The 24,367-nt window shown below is 43.0% G+C and overlaps 1 long non-coding RNA gene across 1 annotated transcript; it reads right to left on the bottom strand.

Moving 5' to 3' along the window:
- Positions 1–9,731: 9,731 nt before the first annotated feature.
- LOC132249905 (uncharacterized) lies at positions 9,732–24,156 on the bottom strand. The gene is made up of 3 exons (XR_009461378.1): positions 23,967–24,156; positions 20,791–20,899; positions 9,732–9,799 (listed from the first exon to the last, which is right to left on the bottom strand). It is a non-coding gene; the product is annotated as an uncharacterized LOC132249905 (long non-coding RNA).
- Between the last annotated feature and the right edge of the window lie 211 nt (positions 24,157–24,367).

Here is a 24,367-nt window from a genome sequence, read left to right as displayed (position 1 = left end):
TTCTTTTCTAGCTTGCCAGACAATTAACCATTAGTACTTTAGTCAGAAAGAATGTTCTTTATTTGTGACCCTAAGTAAAGATAAATGAAAAGTGTTACTAATGAAAAAAATAATAGTTTCTTTACCCTGGTTAAATCAGACAGCAATATCCCTCCAAAATTCTGGTTCACACTGATATAAGAAAAAATGAGATCTTTTTCTTAAACGTAGTCCCCAAATGCCTGAAGGTTACTATTTTTTCAGGATTGAAAACTGATTACAAAGTCGGTTGGGGGACCCTACAATTCTCTTACACTTATCAGGAAATAGTGATTGTTTTTAATGTTAAAACCCCAAACCATGGAAATACAGGATTTAAAAATGACCTGCTTGCACCATTATGTATTCTAAATCCAGAAGAAAGCTTATATGCACACACTCTTGTGGCCTGACACTGCAATGCCATTATCAAGGAAGCTCTGCCAATGGCATTAGTGGGCACAGGAGTAGATCCTGTATTGCCCATAGCAAAACCAAATGAGAGAGAACTGGAGGAATTAGCTATTAATGCACAAGGCCAAAAAAATAACACTACAATTTAGAACAATTAAGTGTACATCAAAGGGATCACTACAATGTTATTAGTCTTTTTATGAGGTAAAGACTAAGTTGGGGCAGGGCAGTGGCACAGGGTACTCAGTGAGTGCCCAGGGTGGAAGGGATGTAGGTTGTAGCTGTGTTGGTCTAAGGCAGGGGTGTCCAACCTTTTTGAATGTGGGGCTGGATCATGAACTTTTTATCACCCAGTGGGCTGGCGAGCCATATTCAAAGACCTCACAGGAAATGGTATCACATCACCCCCCCCCGAAACGAAAGTACAGTGTTTACTTTCATTTCTCGTTGCAGCACCTCGGGCCTCAGAAAACAGCTTGGAGGGCCTCATGGCAGCCTGCAGACTGTATGTTGGACAAGCCTGGTCTAAGGACGTAGGCAGACAACCCCTTCCAGGATGGAAGGGGTTGCACAGCAGCATGGGTGAGGGGGAAGGGCTGCTGCTCGGCAATGTCAGCTTCCATGGCCAGGCTTCCTTTGGAGCAGATCTTGGTGCCCTGTTCAGTTCCCCCAACCCCAAAAATACATATTGGAAGAAGGGCTGCTTTGGCACAGGCTCCTGGGAAGAGAGCGTCGTGCTGCTCATCCTCCCTCTCCAGGTAACAGTTTGGTGCAGCACTGCCCTGTTCAGGTCCTATAGCTGGGCAGGGGCAGCACAGAGCTTCTCCTGTCACAGAAAAGACTCCCAGCAGAGGAGAGTGCAGCAGATCCTGGTGCCCTCTCATAATCAGCACCCGGGTTGGTGCCGCCTTGCCTCACCTAATTACACTCCTGGGGGAAGGACTGACCTCTAGTTTGGGATAAAGACCATCAAATGCTCTCAAAGACTAGGGACAGAAGTTACACATAACCTGTTTTAAGTGATCAGAAACTGGTTTAAACAGAACAGAAGTTCAGTGCACATACACCAGTTTCAAAATGGCAGAAACTGGTTTAAGGTAAACGTGGCTGAATGTAATATCAGACTTAACTGATTTGGGTCAAACCACTTTATGAAACTTCTGTCCTAGACCCCTTCTTGGTTCAAGTTAAATCAGTCCTGCAGCATCCCAGCATGCTTTGCCTCCTTGAGCTGTCTGCTCCAGAGAGCACGGCTGGTTCCACCCCTCTGTTCCCTAGCTGGAGCAGTGAGGGGGACACAAGCTCAGTTGGGGATGCAGCCCAGTCTGCAAGGGGTGGAGAGGGACTGCCCCCTCAGACAAACCCCAGCTGAGGTCTGGGGCCAGGGAGGGAGGTTAAACACCCTTTTGCCCTGCTCAAACTTACTACTGGCTGCAACCATGGACTACAAATCCCAGAGGCACTTGGAAGCAGGAAAAGGAAGTGACTGATGAGCAACCCTACAGAATCCAGCTACTGTGATTTTGGACTGCAAATCCCAAAGACCTCAGGGGCAGTAGGAAGAGGAAGTGAACACACAGCCCATGCTAGCTATATATCAGAAAGCTGTACTCTAGTGCTCCCTGGCTTCTGTCCTGAGCCACTGCAGGCATGTGGCTGCATTTCCTGAATCAAAGTTGAATATCTGCTGACTTCTCCTTCAATATAATCTCGGCAGCTTAGACTAACCTGCAAAGACTGAATCAGTTCAACCTCAGGCTTTTTGACTGCCTGTACTTAACCAAAATCATGGGCAGAGAAAAGGTAACAGTGCAAACAATACTGAAATTACTGGACAGATCTGTGGCTTACATACAACTGTAGGCCCTTCAGTGAGAGGTAGGTTTTAGTGGCAGTGGGGGAACAGAAAATTTCCTGGTTTTCCTTTCCTTTCCTCATTCTTCCTCCCTCCCTCCCCATTTTTCTTTCCCCACCCTCAACCCTCCAGGCAGGTGAGGATTATGTAGCTCTGAATGAATTAATCATGACTTTTAGAAGGTAATATTTCATTTACTTTTCCCTTATAAGAATCTCAGCAAGTTCCTTTAACATTAACCACAAGTAACTTTTACATTTATTTGCCTTTCAGCTTAAAAAAAAGAAAAAAGTATTGTAACTGAGCCAGAAAAGAGGAAGGTTCTGAATATCACCTGATATTCAGATGTAATTAAAAAGGGAGAGATGGGGAAAAAATGCCCTTTCTATCCAGATGTTACAGTTAACACTAAGAAAAAGAAATAACAAATTGCTTCCCTTGGGATTGCTGTAGTATAGAGCAGGGGTACTCAACCTCCAGCCTATGGGCCAAATGTGGCCCATGGAGCCATTGCATCTGGCCTGCAGGGCTCCCTATGGGTCAGGAAATTTGGCAGCAGGGTAGCAGTGATCATAAATATGGCCACCCTCCCCCCTGCTAAATCCCCAAGCCCCAATCCCTACATGGCCTGTCTGAGGCGAGCTATGCCCCCTTCTCCTGTGGGACCAGGCCATGCCATGCTCCCACCAACCCTGGTTCTAGATTGAGGCCCTTTCTCTATGGGGCTGAGTTGGGACCTGGCCATGCTCCCTTGCCTCTGTGGAGCTGGGTTGGGCCTCTTTTCCCCCTGCGAGACCAAGTCAAGCTCCTTTCCCCTGCAGAACTGTGTTGGGGCAAGTCTACCCCACCACCTCCCTCTGCATGGCCAGATGAAGCCCACCCGGGTGCTGGATTGGGAACGCTGGCTAGATAAAGCCTGCAGATGGACCAGGCACTGCCAACTTGGCCCACTGGAGAAAAAAGGTTAGGCACCTCTGGTATAGAGAATTAAAGAAAACACAGTGGATAATTCTACATATGTAAAGAAGTTCACATTCTTGTGATCTGACATTACAATTTTGATATCAATGGAAGCTTTGCCAATGATTTTAGTGGGCCCAAGGTTAGAGCCTATGTTTCCCATAGCAAAACTAGATTACTGTGAGAACTAGAAAGAGGTAAGAAATTACTCAATTAAGGACTATAATATTTGGACCAATATCTTCATAAATCCTTCACTAAAGGCTCTTTGCATGTCCTTTCACAGCATTTGATGAAATGAGCTTGGGTTCTCAAAAGCTCATGCTAGGTATCTCTGATTTAGTCTATAAGGCAAAAATCTAACTTGCCTTCATAAAGATTAACATATATAATGATTAATCACTTCCATTTAAGGCAAGGTGCTTAAGTTCATCCCTCATTTTGTTTTTGTAACATATGTTAGTAGCCAGAAGGAGAGGCTTTTCCCTCTTAAAGACCAATCTTCTTAAAGTTAGGCATATGCTTAAGTACCTCGATCAGTCAGGGTTTATGCAAGTAGCAAAATACTTCCTAGTTCAGAACCTGTTCTTTGTTATTTTGAAATTTCACATTTGTGCCAGTGCAGCCAAGGAAGATCTGTTCCATTACTGTAAGTGAAGGAGCATCAAGAACCATGTTTGTATTTTTCTCTTCTTAACACATGATGGTTGAAAATGGAATGTGGTTTTTCATGTTACATTATTCTACCAAACATAGGGAATCACCTCTCTCCTACCAACACCTTTCAATTAAGATATGTCAGTGATGGATCTTTCATATTTTAATAGGTCTAATCTTGTTTTCTGTTATGTACAGATTTATTGTTGTAAGACTCATGTGCATGTCACCTTAAATAAATAAGAAAAGAATATCTAAAGAACCAAGCCTTGCTTCTAGAAATCAAAGCTAAAAACTAAGTCATATTCCTCCCCTCATTTCTGGCATGTCTTTCTGTTGATATTGGCCAACAAAACAGAGAGAGGGAGGTTTTAATTTCATGCTAATAACATTTAGCTTGCAGTGAAGACTAAAAGGAGAAAGGTAGGGTGGACTCTATGAACTAAAGAATGCAGTAGGAGGGGAGGTAAGACAAGCTGTAAAACTAATTGTTGTCCAACATGTTTTGGGCTGCATTTAATTTTCTGGAGGGGAAGAGAGGTCAAGAATGGAATGAAGTCAATGAGAAAGGGAATAAGAAAGTAGAAAGCAAAATGGCCAGCATTAAAAGGTCAGTGAATATCCTAGGGACAGGAAATGAACTTTAAACAAAGTGTATGGTAGTATTTCTATCCACGTTTGGGAGTTGTTAAAATTAGTATTAAAGGAGAAAACTTAAATAACCAGATGTTTCTTGTATGAAAGCTGGCTTTAGCGTGCTTTTGATTTATTAGAAGAGCATAGAAATCCTCAGATTTCATGTGCTATGTAATTAGGAAATGAATATTTCAGCAAACTGCTAATGTTATTTAAATATTTTAAAAGACTTAGATATTCCACAGTTACTTACTTCCTGTTGCATTTTAATAGTCTTGTCCTTGGAAAAAACCTCCATCCTGCAGTGACTTTAATACACGAATTAGCATCCAGAGCTGAAGTGCAGTTGAAAGAACGTTGTACACTTTGCATAGATCTTGGGAGATCTGGTATTGTGCTTGTATATGAATTCACATGTCTGAAAAATCTTCAGCTTGGTGTACTCAAAATCAACTATATTCTGATCATCTCCCACAAAGATACAGTATTTCATTAGAAATTTGTGTGCCAGTTATTTGGGCTAAAATTGAATATGAAGGGTTTTAAAGTCAGAAATCAGAAAACCCTTTCTAATGCATTCTAGATTCTCAATCAAAGCTGACTAAAGTTTTTTCCATTGACTTGAATGGGCTTTGAATCAAACCCTTTGTTCTCTGAGCTGGCTGGACATAGACACTTTTCCTACACTAGCCTTTTGCCATAAATATCTTACCATTGCTGCCATTGATCCAGCTCCACTCTTCTCAGAACAGCAACTAGCCTACTGCACCTTCACGAGTCACCATGAAGAGTGCTGAAAGGCAAATAAACTAGCACCTTTGATAAAACTGTGCAACCAGAGAGGAAAGTATTTTCTGCCACACACACTTTCATCCTCGCAAAATGCACAATGTCTCCAAAGCCAAATCATTGTAAGTGCATTCAAATGGCACTGAGAACCCTTCACATAGCCATGCAATCCAGAAAGTGCATTTTCTAAGAGGACCTTTAGACCACTTCTGCTTCACTTAGAATGTGAGTTTGTAATCATGGATTTAGTTATAAGATATCCCCTTTTTCAAACTGAAGTTTTGCTTTCATTTTCTTTCAGTGCATTTTATTCTGAAAAAAATAGGTCTGAAATCATAAGATAGGTTCAAGTGTAACATTTCACTACTTGAGAAGAAAGACCCAAAAGATTCCATGCAAATCTCAATAACATTAGGGCAGGAGACTGGGTGTTGGGACCCTTTCTAGTTTACATTCAGAGTCCAGGATAAGCTTACAATGTGACTTTGGGAAAGTTATTACCCTCTCTGTGCTCCTGTGGCTACAGATAGACAGTACACATGAACTGGCTTAAGTGATGAGAAACTGGTTTAATCCTGTGACAGAACATAAGTTCAGTGCACATAAACCAGTTTCAAAATGGCTGAAACTGGTTTAAAACATACCTGGTTCAATGTAGTATCAGACCTAACTGATTTGGGTCAAACTGGTTTATGCAGTGTCTGTCCCAGACCCCTTCCTGGTTTAAGCTAAACCAGAGTCCCCCAGCATCCCAGATGCTTTGCAGCCCTGGGAAGGGCTTTTTGCTTGAGAGAACAGGGCTGGCCCTGCCCCTCTGCTCCCTAGCTAGAGCTCTGGCAGAGACTGCAGGCACAGCAGGGTCTGCCTGGCTTCCCCCTGTCCTACCCCTCCCCCCCCTTGCCACTTGCTGCTCAAGCAGGGATCCCCCCTCTCCCCTTCCATCTCCCATAGCATGGACCCCAGCCCCATGGGCCCTAGGCATGTGGTATGCTAGCTAATGCTGAGAGGTGTCTTTGTGTGTATGTCTCCAAGTTCACTGAGACAGGCAAAAAGAACGGTGCCTGATCAGAGCTTTTTGGAACTAATCAACAGATCAGATGGTGATGTCCCTCCGTTTCTTCTCTGGAAAAAGCTGTTTAAGAAGAGCTTGAACTAATAAGAGAGTCTTTTGTTTTGTTGATGGGATGATAAATGCTGTGTCATCAGCTCTCTGCTGGCTCCAACGTCTGTCAGGTTTGCAGGCAGCATGAAGAAGCAGGGAGAGGGAGATTGAAAAGTTCATTTTCATCAACAGATACATGCATTGCGCACAATCCCTTTGCCTCAGAGTGCTAGCTGGGGGCTGGGGGCTGGCAACACTCCTGCCCCTTGAGCAGTGAGCGGGGGAAAGCCTGTGGTGGGAGAATGAAATAATCTAGATGAGAAGACATACACAGGGGTTTTTTTTCCTGTTTACTTTGCAAGCAGAAAGTGTGAAAGGTTTAGCCTGTTGACAAACCTTTAACAAATTCTCATTTTATATGAAGGCATGGAAATAAAAAGTACTATAAGAAACTGCTTGGGGCTTCTGTAAATTTAATCATTGTTGATTCAGAAAAAAAAAATAAAGTCTAGAAGAAATGCTCTGTACATAGCACTGACAAAAGTCAAGCGCATCTACAGTTTGTAGCTTTGAGATAGTGAAAAGACCATTTGATGTAACAGAGGTAAGTTGGCTTTTTTGACTGACAGAGTTAAAAGGCTTGTAAAACTCCACACAAGTTGCCAGCATGCAAGTTATTGTTCCCTTGAGGCTTCCGTAACTCACATTTCTCTCAGATAGTTAAAGGAAAACTTCAGAGAATAAATCTCATGTTATTGCTTGGACTGCTCTCTGTCGCATCAAGAACCCATATGGCATTGAAAATGAAAGCTGGACAGGTTATTCTGCTTAGAACCTGGGTGGGTGAGGGTCCGACTTTAATTTCATTTTTGCTTTGTTTTACAATATTGTGGCTTTTTATTAACATATGACATAACTGTTTTGAGAAAAATATTAATAATCACAGTCCTCCTGGGATTTTTTTAGTGAAGCAGACACCTGATCACCCAATGCCTTTATCCATCTCAGTAAAGACTGAGAAAACTTGAGGATGTCCATCTCCATTAATACATGGGATGTTCACAGAATCCCTGCCAGAACTGGAAGAAAGAGACTAAATGGAAACTTGGCATAGAGTTGCTAGTTTGTCCCTATAAAGAGGGAAAGAAAAATTAGTGGAGAGAAATGTGTGCAAGTATGAGAGACTTTTAAACTTTGCTTTCTCAAGAAAATAGAAACAGTTAAATTGTAAAAATTCCATGTATGTTCCTATAAACTGTACTTTTCACACATCTTTTGTTAGACACATGGAATGCTAACCAAAAGGGCTTATCTTAAAAATCAGCAGGGTAGCTGGAATGTAATTTTACAAAACCTGGCCATCTTTCAACAAGAGTGGGTGGATTTTCAATGCAGCAAATGTTTGTGTATTAAAAAGTATTTGCCATGGTGACAAAGCTTGGAGAAATATCCCATTAGCCACAGACGGGAAGCCGTTGCAGACTGTTCTGATTATCCATGCCCAAAACTTAGTCTGGCTGTGTTTATATGGCATTTCCAGGGAAAAAAAAGTATTCAAGATACTTCTCAAAACCTGAGCAAACTGTTTGCACTTACACATGCCACATACTGTATTCTCTGGCACTGATTCAGCACATGATTTGAATTTTACATCAACAAAACTTAAATACGTGCTTAAAGCTAAGCATGTGCTTAAGTAGTCTGTTGAACCATAGCCTAAGAGTCTGTTCCTGTATTCTTTCCACAACCAAGAGTACCTGTGAAATAAACAGGAGTTTTAGATGTAAACTAAGGCTTCTAATCTGTATCTCTGCATAGAGGGATAAACAAAATAGATTTCCCTGAACAGCTTGTAGTGAAGAATATTCACAGGAACATATCAGTGAGCATGTGCTAATTTTATAGATGTGAGATTTTATTAACACAAGTCTGGGACAGTTGCATTATTTCAGTGGCAGATTGTCCCAGATAATGGTCACTAAAACCATGGTTTCTGTAAACACCTCACTTTTATATAGAATAGCTTCTTTAGAAATAGATTAGAATTTTAAAATGGCATTATGACTGTTTTCTTTTTTTATCCCTCTGCTTATAACTAATACAATTTTAGTCTCTTTATGCCATAGATCTTCTATGCATAAACTAGTTACAGTGCCTTGAAACCACATATGCTACAAATGAGGGCAATACATCACTGGAAAACTGAATTTTCCCAACCAGGATATGTCTCCCATTTCTAATTTTGGAATGTGGTAAATATTAGGTTTTAAACCCTGCACTATATCCCATCCTAAAAATACCTGTAACAGGCTGGTTCTTTTTAATGCCAGCTGTTGGAAAATATTCAGTATAATGTTCGTTAATCCATAAACATAAATGGAATACAGGTTAGAGGAGCAACAGGAGTGTTGTTATATGATACTATTCCATGATGTATTTGTGAGTACATGCACATGCATATCACCCGCCAAAGTAAAACAGAAACTAAGGCCAAGCCTGCGTAAGAAATGGGATGAACCAAAGCTAGATGCAAAAACTCTATATAGTTTGAAATCTAGGTCAGAATTTTATCATTTGGGCTCACCTGTTAATCTGCACAGATGAGTAAATATCAAAATGCTTGCATGAAAATTAGGCACAAAAGCTGCTTAAGATACAAGTTCAAAACACGTAGCTTAGACCCTAGTCATCTCTTAAAATATACCCATGGGGCATTTTGTATATGGCATGTTATAGTTAAAGGAGTTTTGTACGTAACATTTCCACAGAACCTAAATTATGCTTAGTGTAAATAGTTAAAAGGGTAAATATTGCATTTGCATTTCCATATTTACCTGAGGAATATCATGGGGAGTAAAAAATGGACATGCTGTACCCTTATTTTCAGGCATAATGTCTATGGGCTAACATTGTTTTATGTGCTGGAATGAATGACTATGCTATAAAACTAAGTATCTTAGAGAACACTGCTTTGAAGCTATACTTCGCTGCCTAAGGTAGATGACAGACAGTGTCAGGGAAAGGGATAAGAATGCTTAAAGGTCTTATAAAGGTTAAAACAAATAGGTCATAGCGAATTAATCTTTATCATCTGACTAGCATAGAGCAAAACAGAGCCACTGTTCAAGCTGAAACAGTGCTAAAATTATTGGAAAGGTATAAAACAATTAAATCTTTGACTAACTCTCTTTGCTTTTCATCTTTCCTTTATGCATTTGTTATTGATTCTGACATGGGTGCCCTTTCCAGATATAAAACCAAAGAGTTAAATAGTAAAATACCCAACTTAAAGATTTACTTGCCCAGAAGCTGATCTTTCATTACAGGTAAACTCCGCAAAACATCTCTGACTTTAGTGGGAACTTTATCTGAAAAAGAATCAAGGGATTGGATTTGCAGTAGAAAAAACACTCCAATGTAAAACTAAATTATTTCATTTGCACAGAAATTGTAATTTATTTTCAGTCAAATTTTACAGATATACTGTTCCATGCCAGAAATCAAACTTAGTCGAATACAGGAACCTTGGATTTTCAAAAGCAGAAAACAGAAGTACATAGTCAAATATTAAAGTTTACATACATGCTTAAAACTGTTTTGTAAAGCTTAAAACAACACTGTAAACATCTTAACAACCTACAGTATTGGGCCATCATTTTCTACCCATAATGAACAGTAAATTCATTGTGCAGTTCTGAATAAAATGACTGCAAAGACACTGGCATGCTATAAAGCTGCATATATTTGTTATGGTAGTAACGTACTGCATTGTAGAGTTGGGAACCCACAGACCCTAAACCAGTGATTCTCAACCACGGTGCCTCAGTGTGCCGCACAATGTTAGCACTCTTTGGTGTGCTAACATGATTCACAAAATAAACCCAGAGATTTTGAACAGGAATTCACAGTGTTAAAAACATTCTGACTTGTTGTGTTCCAAGTTCTTTGAAATACGAGAATTTCTCTGTTATTTTTCTGTAGTCAAAAAAATGAGTGAAAACTAAGACATGGCATTTTCCAAGGGGTGCCTTGAGTCCAACAATGGGTGCCTGGAGTCTAACAAATTTGAGAACTACTACCCTAGACTGTATTGATTAAACTGCTAAAATCAGTCTAAAGGAAGCTTTTTAAAATAAATATTATTTGAATCGATTAATGGGCCCAGTCCTTTTCTCTCCAACTGTTTTCCCACTTGGACATGAGCCAGAAGTTCAGTGACAGTTTTGAGAAACTCCAATTGCCCAGTAAAGCTTTCTTTTTTACTTCCAATCTACCCTCCCTGTCTTGACCCAGTAAAGTGGGGGAGAGGGGTGATGGGGAATCTCACTAACCCCTTCCCAGGCATATAGTCTCATATACCTTTCCAGTCCAGGTGGATTGAGTCAGAACTGCAACTCTTGGTAAAGGTCTGGGAAGTGCTAAAACTATACCCACAGCCCAGAACCTTGCCGATATCAGGGTATATTCTGCACCATTAATCTTTACACTCTTATGCCCTTTTATCTCTATACTCAGCTCATATTCCCCTCCCCAACCCCTGCTCATGCGGAAATTTGTTGTATAGGATATTTTAGAAACTGTTTGATTTGCTGTAAGGAAATATACCATCTACCTCAATTCTAGGGCATCTGGGAGCAACATGGTAGGTGAGGAAAGACGGCAAAGCAGCCAACGACCAGCTACAAATAGAAGGGTAACTATAACATCAGATGGCTACAGTTTATATACTGAAGAGACGCATCTAGATGGATTCACAGCTGAGCACTTGCATTAAAACAACAAAGTTCAAGGCACACGTTGGGGAAGTAGTGAAACCTCTGCCAACTATCACTTCGCTCATTTTGCTTCAGTACTGTAACCCTTTCCCCAACCCTTTGTATTTAGCTTCTTTAAGCTTCTATGTCTTTAGTGAAGGGATGCTATTTTTCTTGGTATTTGAACATATCAAAATGAGGCCCCAATCTACACTGTGGCCTTTTGGCTGCCACTGCAATACAAACAATAAATTGAAACCTATAGCAAAACTCCCACTGAATACAGAGGGAACAGGAATGAGCCCAGCTTTAAGGAAATAAAACTGTATAAAACTATATTTGTTCTAAAAATATAAAATTCTGGGGTTTTTTTTAATGGTTTATAAAAGAAGTCAGCGACCTACGGCCTATGGAACCACTGGGTTTTGCCTATGGGGCCGCTGGACCCAGCCCACGGATGTGGGGCTTCAGAAGCATTTGGCAGGAAGGGGCTTTGGCAGTGTTTAGTGACAGGAGCTTTCCCAGTGCTGGAGCAGGAAGAAGCAGCAGGGGGGATGGGGAAGGCGTGTTTCTCTGGACCGCAGTAGGGAGAAATAGTGGCTGCAGCACTGGACAAGTATGGTGCTGCCCACCGTTGATCCAACCAGTTGGGTCATCCTGGTGCACTGCCTTAAAGGGTCACTGACTGCTGGTTTATAATATTTCAAAGATGAATTAGGGTTTTTTTAGACAGTTAACCTGCAACATTGAATATATTCCTGTGCAATATTTTATATCTGCCTAAATAAAATTAAGCATAAAAGACTGAGTTTAATTGTAATAAATTGTAATGTCATATTTTGGTATATAGAATCTTAAGGATTTATGTGAAAATGTCATCATCCTCTAAGTCTGCTTCTTGTTTTAAAATAAATGCTATAGAATAAGCTAAAATCTTTTAATAATTAGTCCAGAATGATAAAGGACTTCATTTTATCAAGCATTTCTTAGACAAGCATCACAGAAGAGTCACAGACTTCACACAAAGCCAATATGGGGCATGCCTCAGGACATCCTTTTGGGGTGGAACTACTGATCCCCTCGGCCAATCAGTGGTAAGGGGTGGGACTGCCACCTCCTCAACCAATCAGCAGTGTGGGGTGGGGCCACTGAGGCCCTTGGCCAATCAACCTCAAGGGGTGGGGCTATTACAAAGAGATGGGGAAAATGGCACCAGCTTTGGCTTACTGCTGACTGTTATAATAAAATATTAATTTTCTTTTATTTTGTACTTTTAATGACATTGAATACAGACTGTGGTGATTTTGTTCATGGGAGGACAATTACATGTACTCCTCACTTAACATCATCCCGGTTAATGTTGTTTTGTTATTATGTCACTGATCTATTAGAGAACATACTTGTTTAAAGTTGCGCAATGTTCGGTTATTTGGCCGCTGTCTACTAGTAGGTAACTACTGTGACATAATTGTATTTGCTTTATATTGTTTTGCTTAGTCACCTTTTCCAAGAATGTAACTATGATGTTAAGTGAGGAGTAGCTGTATTTTGGCTGGAGGGGCTGCTTAATGAGTTTTGGTGAGCAGTGGAGGGGTGTAAGGGTAGACCTGCCCCTTGACAGGTGCTCAGTTCCCACCTTGTGGCCAGAAGTCCCTTCCCTAATCCCTGACCTTTGCCACTTGAAGTCTCTTCCCTTGCTCCAGAAATGCTCCTTCTGGGAGGGAGAGGTTTGCCATCTTGAAACCAGAAAAAGAAATCATATACTAAAAAAAATCAAATTTCTCATATAACTTATTTTAATTTTATTTTAAAAAGTATATTTCTCTTGATTTGTGTACATTTGCATTGTGAATCTAGAGGTGACTGCATAATAGCTCAAACTACAGTCTTACTCTTGTATATAGTATGGGGCATAAGGATGGTATGTGGGGACAGGTGGTTAGGGAGTGGGTGTATGTGCATGGTGGGGTGTGGGGGGGTGTTCGTGGGTATGGATATGGTCAGGGAGGGTGGGGCTGGGTGTGGAGGGGCCTGGGTGTGGGGTATGTGGTTGTGCTGTGGGGGAGAGTGCAGGGGTGTGGGAGGGTGTGTGGGGGCTGTGGGAGGGTGTGGATGTGTTTGGAGGTATGGTGGGAGGTGGGGGGTGGGAAGGAGTGTGCATGGGAGTGGGAGTGGGTGGGTCTTTGGAGTCCCTGGTGGCAACAAAGGATTGTGGTAGCAACAAATGGGGCCAGCCCCATCTGGACCCATAGCATGGAGCTCCCTGTGCTCCCACCCCAGTCCCCTGCCACAGATGGTGGCAGCATGTGAGGCCAGCCCCACCTAGCTCAATAGCACTCTCACCAGAGTCCCCAGCCGCACATGGTGGCAGCGTGTGGGGCCAGTCCCACCCAGTCCCATAGTACACAGCTCCCACTGCAGTTCCTGGATGCAGGTGGTGGCAGTATGTGGAGCCAGCCCCACCTGGCCCCATAGCATGCAGGTCACACCCAGCCTGGCCCCATAGCACCTGGCACCTCACACCCCCAGCAAGGAGTCCCTGGCCCTAGCCTGATGACATTTCGCTCCACTTTGCTCCATGCTGCAGCCCTGGGAGTGGCCAACGAACTTCCTCCCTCTGCCCCTTCCCTAGTCCCAGCCTTACTCCTTCCCTCCTTCACTGCCATGGGAATGTATCCCTATTTCTTACATTGTAAACTGGGTTCCCTTTATGTAAATTTGATTTATGCGCAGTCTTCCGGGAACACATGTGTCACATAAATCAAGGGAAGCCTGTATTCTCAAATACTAGCCAGTTAAATACAATAGCATTTCACTAATGACTCTTTAACATAAAATATTTGAATTGGAAGTAGTTATTTAAAAAAGAAAAATCCAATCTGGGCTTTTCACATTGTTATTTTTTTCCTCCTGTATGTAATTTGTTAGACCTCGACTCCATGCAATGCCCAACAATTATGGGTACAATGGATTGATGCATGCATTGCTTGCTCAACAGCTTTATGCAAAGTGGAGACAGCTTCAGACAAAGCTCCAACAAACTGGGGAGCTGCCACGAACATTAGTTTTTTACATATTTATACACCTTGGTTTATGCTCATTAACATTTACCCCACCTTTGTCCCTCCTTTGTTCCACCCTTAGTCCTTCACATTTTAAGCTCCGCCTCTGTTTACTATTTGTTTCATTAACATGGAATTGACTATGCATTTCACTTATTTACATGTCTTTTTGCTATGAGCGCGTGCCTAAGACCCTGACCCCTACTTCTTTCAGTCACTTCGGTAGGCTTTGATTAAAGCCTGGAAGCTTCTGGAGGCTTCTTTACCAATCACCATTCAACTATTGGCATATGTGTATCTTGGATTCTGTTACCAGTTACGTGTTGTCTTTCACATTCCAGTTTGTACTATCTCCACATTCCTAAGACTTGCACAGACTCACTTGAAAATGGTTGACGCTGTTAAGATGGCTACTTAGTATAATCGAATGGCTGGTTTAGCATAAGCATTCATAAGCAAACTCTGCCTTGTCTTCTAATGATAGCCAGTGGTTTGCATCCTGTTTCTTTTACACAATGAGCTATATATCTTACAACACTACTATATTGTTAGGAAAATGCTTGCCTAAGGGTCTTTGCAATGTTATTTTTAACATACCATTCTGCCTTGTAGTTAGCAGCTTGCTAGGCCACAGGTCATAGCCTTTTTATTCAGTTGCAAATCTAATGCTCCCCAAGATCCAAATACTGTCACCCTAACATAATTGTTTGCATTATTTCTCAGAACTAAAATATAAAAATGATATACCTTCAGTTTCAGTGATCTGCATTATACTGAATGCATGACATTGTTTGCAAGATCAGAGCAAGCAAAATAAACTAAGCAACATAAAGAAATTGAACTTTAGAAGTTTAAAGGAAAACTGCAATATTTCACAGGGTTATAAGTTTGACTAACTTAAGAGTTGGAAACATATCTTACCTTCCTTCCCCATCTGCCCTGTGTAAAGTAAATATTTATGCTGCTCAGATCAACAAAGCCAACCTCCAACCATGCTACAGACCTCCTACAATACCAACTGTGGGATGTGGACAACAGAATACCTCTGGTTGTCACCTACAGCCCCCAGCTTGAACACCTAACACATATCATTAATCACCTCTAAGCATGAACAACATGTGCCCCTGGAGGCTTGGGGGCTGGGGGGGGCGGGGCACGGTGACTGCCCGCAGGTGGTGGTGTTGGTGGCAGGGGCGTGGCAGTGGTGAGCAGGGAGCTCCCACAGGCAGCTGCAGCAGTGTGGGAGGCAGGGGTGGGCTGAGTGGGAAGCTCCTGCAGGAGGCTGTGTTGGCAGTGGGTAGGGGAAGCGGGGAGCACTGACCAGTGATTGGCCACACCCACAGACACCGCTGGCAGTGCTAGCCAGCAACAATTGGGGACCGCCCACAGATGCCGCTGGTGGTGTTGGCAGTGCTTTTAGCAGGGGGTGCACCGCCAATCTTAGGGGGTGCACATGCACCCATGTGAACCCTCTACGCATCGCCAATGCCTCTAAGCTCTCATGAAAAAGGATGACTGTCTCAGGGCAGCCTCTGGGGACAAACCTGTCCTGGCTTACAGACAGACCCCCAACCCCAGAAGAGACAAAAGCCCATGGCTGAACACTTCAGCCTCCCTGGACACTCCATTGCCGACCTCAGGATTCCTGTTCTCAGACAAAAAATTTTAAAAACCAGTTGGAACAGGAAACTGAGAAACAAGTCATCCACAAATTGGATTGTGTTAAATATGGTTTAAACAACAACTATGGATTCTTATCTCATTACCTAGATTAGCTTTTGTGACCCCGATTGTTCCTATGAGTTTACCACTTGTTTACTTTTCCTTCCTAGCATTGTCTGTCTTCCTCTTACATTCTCTTTCTGTCTCCCCCCATCACTTGTCGTCTATATTTTAATTTTCCTTTCCTCCTTTTACTCTGCCTTTTGCACATCCTTTCACAGCATATGATGAAGTGAACTTGGGTTCATGAAAGCTTATGCTTTCTCTATATACATCTTATTTAGTTAGTCTATAAAGGTGAATATCTATCCTGCCTTCAAAATATTTACCAACAGATCCTTTCAGTTAAACACAATAGAAGTTTTGGCTATAAGAGGATATTCATTTGTTCTCTGAGTTTTGCAGGTCTTCCTTGAAATCAAATTATTTGATTGTTTCAACATACAACTTTTCTCTGAGCCAGAACTATTGTCTGTTTAAGCATTGGAAAGACTCAGCTTCAGGCACAGTTGTTGCAGGAGTGGTTTTATATGCTGTCAAGATTTGAGGGAGAAATAAACTTCTGCTTTCTGTGGACAAATACTTTTCATTTCTTTTTTAATTTGAGAGCAGAGCACTGAATTAATGAACAGCTATTCAAGATGAATGAATTGTTTAGAAATGGCTAAAACAAGAGTGTGAAATAGTATGTCTGTTAAGGAGACTTTAGGAGGCCCCGTGGATTTCCTTTCACTGTGCTAGTTGAGTTTTTTACCCACTTAGCTTCACAGTTCTTTGGAAAGCTACTCTGTTTGGCTTTTCTCAGATGTAATCAGAACCGTTCCATGTATGCCTAATTACAAACACATTTCTTTTCTTCATACAATATCCCTAACTATTCAGCAGTCATACCCGTGCCAAAGTTTTCTGTCATTTCTGTTACACTTAGAATCCAAATCTACATTTTTCTGTGAGAAAAGATGTAAGGAAGACTGTAAACAGGATAATTATGTAGCAATACAATTTTAAATACAAGTTTTACTTGAACATTGTTTTTAATGTGTATTTTTTTCCCTGCATGTGATTCATGGAGATAAAATGTTGTTATTGAAGCAGTAATGGGGTTACATTAAGGGAGGGGGAAATCTTTTAAACCATTTTGTTTGATATTTTTAAATTGAAAGACTGATAATATGCAAGGAGTAGTGGGAAGTGTCAATAATTACCCTGTAGTAACTGTAATCCTCTAAAATAGCTAACTCGAGTCAAGTCATTGTAGCCTCCTTAGTCTTGCTGTCTGAGACAACACTGGTAGAGAATCAACCACCAAAAGCCTAGGGTAGTTTTCCGTATCCTCTGGAGATGTCTAAAGCATTGCATGTGAGATTTTTTTTGTGTGCATTGGAAGGTGTTCATATACAGATTTACTAGGGGTGAGCTGAGTCAAAGTGGTAATAAATGTCACAGATTTTCTGACATTTAGGATGGAAGCCTTCAGTCACATTCTGGACTGAAAGAAAGGTTTTCACAAAATTTACTTTCCGGGACAGTTTTATCTGAGAAAACTCTCCATAGGAAAACCTAGGCAGAAAGTCGTAAAACAAAAGACAGTAGGTTCCTTCTTTGCCAAAAAACCTAAGAATGATTAAGTCACATTATCCTGTCAGTTTGGAGATGGAGAAAATGTGGGTAGCTAACATCAGAATAAATTCCATCATCACTTCATGCCCATGAGAACTGATTAAAAAAAGATAAAACTGAGCCTTATCCTCACTGCTATTGGACAAGAACAAACCACTTCACAGAGTTGTTATACATTTTAATGGGTTTTTTTTCCTTTAAAATAAGGCATCTTTCAGAACTATTTATTGTTAACAAACCTTGACATGCTAGACCGCAATCAATTTTTTATCTTCTATCCCAATTTCCCATGGATAATAGAAAAGCAAAAGAGAGGGAGAGGGAATAGAGGAAAAGGAAAGCTACACCCCAAAGAAGAAAAAATGTTAAAATAGTTTTGAAAAATGGTGATCAAAGTCACTCCTGTGTGAAACTTTTGAATTAAAATGACAGATTTATAGTAATACTTTTCCGTTCCCTATGTTGGTATCCAGTCACATTCTGTTACTAGTAGATCAAGTGGGAAAGTGGCTGTGCTTCTGAAGTACAAAGGTTGGAATTCTATTCCCATTCTTGCTGTGAGGTGCTTAGAGGCCATGACAGTCTAGTGACAAATGTGAAGTTACTAGATTGTCACTGTGTTAAATTATCATTTAAGTAAGTGACATAAGCATAAAATCTGAACAAACCTTGAAGGCACAGTTCAAAATCCTTTCCCCCTTTCAATGAACAATTGCACAGGAATAACCACCAGTTAATTTACTTTTCCCTATGCAAATGTTACTGCAGCCAAATATGTTTATCTCTCTTATATTTCAACACAGTAGTATGTAGGAATGAACATTTAGAACTGCAGGTTTTTCTTGTACTACTACTGTGATGACATTTTTGTAGGAGCTTTCCTGAGCCCCTTATGCAGACCAGATTAATTTTTCTTCTATAAATGAAAACCAAGGTAAAATTAAAGTGTATGTAGCGGGGATTTTGCCTATAATCTGAATATGATTTTTCACTTAAGCCTTACAAGTGATTTCACCCCCCCAACTCCCTTGTCTTTTTTTGTCTTTGAATATCCACAAGCATTCATTCAGTCTTCCTTCTGGTTGTAGATGTTGAAAAGGAGAGCTTACCTCTCACTAACTCTTTTGCTTGACGCGAGATAAATATAATGGGCCACATTGCAGACAGATTTTAAAAGAACAATTACCTTGTTTTATCCTGATACAGTAGAGTAGATATCCAAATACTGATGAGAAATGTGGTTTTACATACAAAAGTACATAAGAGTAGGGTCTGGATCCACCAAATTCTCCCACACTATATATCTCAAATTCTCCCACACTATATATCTCTGTGCTACAAAAGTAGCAAAGATTTTTTTTCAAATGTTATTCAAGCTGTTTTGTTCTTAGATGCTTGCCCACATACCCCAAGAGGGGCAGATATGGGAAAGCGTATTTGGCTCTGTACTCAGTTACTGGCCTGCAGACAGCCATGAGAGTAGAATTTTAAGGATAGGCATAGTACACAACTTTGCTCCAATTCTGGCTCCCTAGATAAAAACTCCTCTTTACTAATTTTCTGTATATATAAGAGTTCTCTCATTGCAGATAGCTGGCAGACAATTGGAAAGGGAAGAATCAAACGAGAACATAATGCTGAACATGAAAGTACCCATTAGAAGACAAAACTTTAAATCTGAAGAATGGTAAAAATATTGCCTGGACTGAATACAACAGCTTTTTCACTGGATTTTCAAACTGAAATTAGAAACTACTTATTTAAATACCACAAACCAAAAGCAACAGAATAAAATTTGTCCTCAGTCTCTCTCAGAGGAGATACTGTGATAAAACATTCACACTTTACAGCAGGACTGCCCAACTAGTGGGCCACAGGGCACATGCAGCCTGCAAGGGGTTAACATGTGGTTCACTGGCTCTCGTACAGCTGCAACTCTCTACCTATTGCTCTTGTGGCTATGGTGAATGGGTCTCCAGGCTTCCCCTCCCTGCTCCAGCTTCTAGTTCTTGTCGCTGCTGGTGGGGGTAGGGCAGCCCATGATTTACAAGAGGTGGGGTACGCAGCTGGGCTGTGGCTGCTGCATGCACAGCAAAGGAGGAAGCCAAGCTGCCCATGCTGCACGTGGGCTGTTTATTTAACTATGTGGCTGAGGGTGGAATGCTTCATACATAGTTTGGTGGAAGGGAGAAGCTGGGCTGCCCATGCTGCAGGGGGGGACTACCCACATTGCACCTGTGGCTGGGAGAAGATGGCTCCCTGCATGAAAGGGAGGGTAGGGAGAAAAGGGGAAGAAGCTGAGCTGCCCACATAGCAGGGGGAGGACTCAGGGTGGGGGTAATCTCTGCTTCATACAGCTCCTGGGTCTGTGGCCTGTGTTGTATGCATCCGCTGGGTGCCCAGAAGTTGGACAATCCTCCTTCACAGTACTGCAGCTATCATCCAGCAATCTCAAAGGAATCTTCTAGCTATTGAGCAAGCCTCGTAAGATCATTGAGGAGTGGCAGTAAGCCATAAACCAGTTATGTAGATGGCTACACTGAGGCACTGACAGGCTACTGTGTTCATGGAAACAGTTCAAGTATGAGGAAAAAGTCAGGAACCCCTGATTTCCTCTTTCCCGATCTCTTTCTCAAACAACTTCACAATGGCATGCACTAAAGGTAACAGGAAATAAATATTTGAAGCAGTTCAGAAGTACCCGATGGGTCTCAAGGGAAACAAAACAGCTATCAAGGATAGCATAATTCCTTCAAAGTTGTAAGCTGTGGTTATAAAATGTTCTACCAAAACAAGAGACCTTTAGTTATTGTGGTAGCAGTCATTTAGACCTCTATCAGTATTTCCATTATAAACTCAAATTTTCATTAATTTGTAACTCTCCCAAATTAATTTTGGCAACCTTGATAAATAGGCCAGGAAGTGAAATGATTTTCTTCCAAATGAGCATGCACTATAGCATAAGCACCTGTTCAAAACAATAGCATTCTGTGACTATACATATATTCCTTAAGATGGCAGCCACAGCTATTTGGAACTTGCATACTTTAGATTTAATGAAAGAGTTAATGTATTCAGCACGTGTCATAAAATGCAGGGTAATTACAGTATATAAAAATCTTGATGAATCTAAAGTGTAGAGAAACAACCAAAAGATTACAACAGAACTACTGATTGTGCATAGTTATGTAGCAGGCTTACCTTGTCACAGCTTGGGTTGAGTCCCAGGATCGAGGGTCTGCTGTTTGATTCATAGATTCATAGATGTTAGGGTCGGAAGGGACCTCAATAGATCATCGAGTTCGACCCCCTGCATAAGCAGGAAAGAGTGCTGGGTCTAGATGACCCCAGCTAGATACTCGTCTAACCTCCTCTTGAAGACCCCCAGGGTAGGGGAGAGCACCACCTCCCTTGGGAGCCCGTTCCAGACCTTGGCCACTCGAACTGTGAAGAAGTTCTTCCTTATGTCCAGTCTAAATCTGCTCTCTACTAGCTTGTGGCCATTGTTTCTTGTAACCCCCGCGGGCGCCTTGGTGAAAAAATCCTCACCAATTCCCTTCTGTGCCCCCGTGATGAACTTATAGGCAGCTACAAGGTCGCCTCTCAACCTTCTCTTGTGGAGGCTGAAAAGGTCCAGTTTCTCTAGTCTCTCCTCATAGGGCTTGGTCTGCAGGCCCTTGACCATACGAGTTGCCCTTCACTGTACCCTCTCCAGGTTATCCGCATCCTTCTTGAAGTGTGGCGCCCAGAATTGCATGCAGTACTCCAACTGCGGTCTGACCAGCGCCCTATAGAGGGGAAGTATCACCTCCCTGGACCTATTCGTCATGCATCTGCTGATGCACGATAAAGTGCCATTGGCTTTTCTGATGGCTTCGTCACACTGCCAGCTCATGTTCATCCTGGAGTCCACTAGGACTCCAAGATCCCTTTCCACCTCTGTGCCACCCAGCAGGTCATTCCCTAGGCTGTAGGTGTGCTGGACATTTTTCCTCCCTAGGTGCAGCACTTTGCATTTCTCCTTGTTGAACTGCATCCTGTTGTTTTCTGCCCACTTGTCCAACCTATCCAGGTCTGCCTGCAGCTGTTCCCTGCCCTCCGGCGTGTCCACTTCTCCCCATAGCTTTGTGTCATCTGCAAACTTGGACAGAGTACATTTCACTCCCACGTCCAAGTCGCTGATGAAGACATTAAAGAGTATCGGTCCAAGGACCGAACCCTGCGGGACCCCACTGCCCACACCCTTCCAGGTCGAGACCGACCCATCTACCACGACTCTTTGGGTACAACCCTCTAGCCAATTCGCCACCCACCGGACTGTGCAGTCATCCACATCACAGCCTCTTAACTTGTTCACCAGTATGGGGTGGGATACCGTATCGAAGGCCTTCCTGAAGTCTAAGTATACGACATCCACCCCTCCTCCTGTGTCCAGGCGTTTCGTAACCTGGTCATAGAAAGAGACTAGGTTGGTCAGGCACGATCTGCCCGCCACAAACCCATGCTGGTTTCCCCTCAGCATAATTTGTCCTGCCGGGCTCTCACAAATGTGAGCCTTGATAATTTTTTCAAAGACTTTACCAAGGATGGAGGTGAGACTGACCGGCCTATAGTTGCCCGGGTCCTCCTTCCTCCCCTTTTTGAAAATGGGGACCACGTTAGCCCTTTTCCAGTCCTCCGGGACTTGGCCCGTACGCCACGAGCATTCGAATATTCCCGCCAGTGGCTCTGCAATGACGTCGGCCAGTGCCTTCAGCACCCTCGGATGGAGCCCATCCGGGCCTGCCGACTTAAAGGCATCCAGTTCTTCCAAGTGACTCTGCACCACCTCAGGATCTACGCATGGACGTCTGGCGCCTTGCTGCTGCCTCTCTACAACCCCAGTGAGAGACTTGTCGTGCCCCTCGCTTAGGAACACTGAGGCAAAGAACTCGTTGAGGAGTTCAGCCTTGTCCCCCCTATCTGTCACCAATTGTTTCTGCCCATTTAGCAGCGGTCCTATTCCTCCCTGGGCCTTCCTTTTACTCCCAATATATCTAAAAAACAATTTCTTGTTGTCCTTTACTTGGGTTGCCATCCTCAGCTCCATGGTAGCTTTGGCCCGCCTAACTGCCTCCCTACAAGCACGAGCAGAGGAGGTATATTCATCTTTAGTGATCTCACCCTGTTTCCACTTTTTATGTGCTCCCCTTTTGGCCCTTAGGCTGCCCTGGATTTCTCTGGTCAGCCATGGAAGCCTCCTGGCCCCTTTCCCTCTTTTGCCTCGCTCGGGGATAGTCTTGCTTTGTGCCCAAAGGATCGTTTCCTTTAGGCACAGCCACCCTTCTTGGGCACCCATCCCTTCAAAACTCCTACTCTGCAGTGCTTCCTTGACTAATCGCCTGAGTGCAATGAGATCAGCTTTCCTAAAGTCTAGCACTTTCACCCTACTAGTTACCTTACCCACTCGCCGTCTTATGTTGAATTCTATTATAAGGTGATCACTGTCTCCCAGATAGCTACCGATCTGGAGGTCCCCTATCATGTCATCTCCCGTTGCCAATACCAGATCCAGTATGGCATTCCCCCTAGTGGGACCATGCACCTCCTGTGTCAGGTGGAGGTCCTGTACACAAGTTAGAAACCTGCGTGAGTGATGGGACCTTGCTGTCTGCGTCTCCCAGCAGATGTCCGGGTAGTTTAGGTCCCCCATGACTACCGCCTCTTTAGCTTTTATGGTCTCCGAGAGTTGCCTCAGGAGCCCCGCATCTATTTCTTCCCCTTGGTGTGGGGGTCTGTAACAGACCCCTACCACCAAATCCCTTTCTCCTTGCCCCCCATGTAGCCTAACCCACAATCCTTCTACTTCCTCAACCTCGGATTCTGTCTTGATGAGGGTTGATGTGTATTGCTCACTGACATAAAGTGCAACCCCCCCCCTTTCTTCCCCGACCTGTCCTTTCTATACAATCTATACCCCTCAATATGTACCGCCCAGTCTTGGGATGAATCCCACCAGGTCTCTGTTAGCCCTACTAAGTCATAGGTGTTTAGTGCAAGCAGGAGCGCTAGTTCATCCTGCTTGTTCCCCATGCTCCTAGCATTAGTATATAGGCACTTGAGCCCTGCGACTGGTGCCTTTGCTGCCCCCTCTGCTCCCAGTCCCATGGGGCCCATTGTTTCTTACCTTCTTGTTCCTTACCTGTTCTGTAGTGCTGGCCTCCCCATGGCTTTCAGGTTCCCAATGTTCTCCTTCTTCAGGCTGGGCTGTCCTTGTGGGTGCCACATGGTTTGGTGGTCCACAGCTTCCCCTGCCCTCGTACTCCCCTCCCCCCGACGAGCCTAGTTTAAAGCCCGCCGGAGGAGATCCGCCAACCTAGTAGAAAACACACGATTACCTTTGGGGGACAGGTGAAGCCCATCCCAGCTGAGCATGTCCCTCGTCGTGATGTGCGGGTCATTGTCCAGGAAGCCGAAGCCTGCCTTGAGACACCACTGCCGAAGCCGCCAGTTGGTCTCTCTGATACAGTTCTCCTGCCGTCTTCCTCGTCCGGTCACTGGTAGGATGGAAGAGAAAACCACCTGGGCACCGAACTCCTTCAGGACGCCGCCCAGAGCACAGTAGTCCGCCATCAAGTGATCGGGGGTTCTCCTGGCCGCATCATTAGTACCCACATGGACTAGGACCATGGGGTAATAATCGGTGGAGCCCACCCACCAATCTGGAGGCAGTACAAGGGGAGCAATGCCCTGCCCTTTTCCAAAGGGAGGGGGCAAGGAACAGCTGGACCTGAATTGG

The sequence above is a fragment of the Alligator mississippiensis genome, chromosome 4, assembly GCF_030867095.1.
Source record: "Alligator mississippiensis isolate rAllMis1 chromosome 4, rAllMis1, whole genome shotgun sequence".
Lineage (NCBI taxonomy): Eukaryota > Metazoa > Chordata > Crocodylia > Alligatoridae > Alligator > Alligator mississippiensis.
The sequence above is the reverse complement of the archived record's forward strand: the minus strand, read 5'-3'. Positions and strand labels throughout refer to the sequence as shown.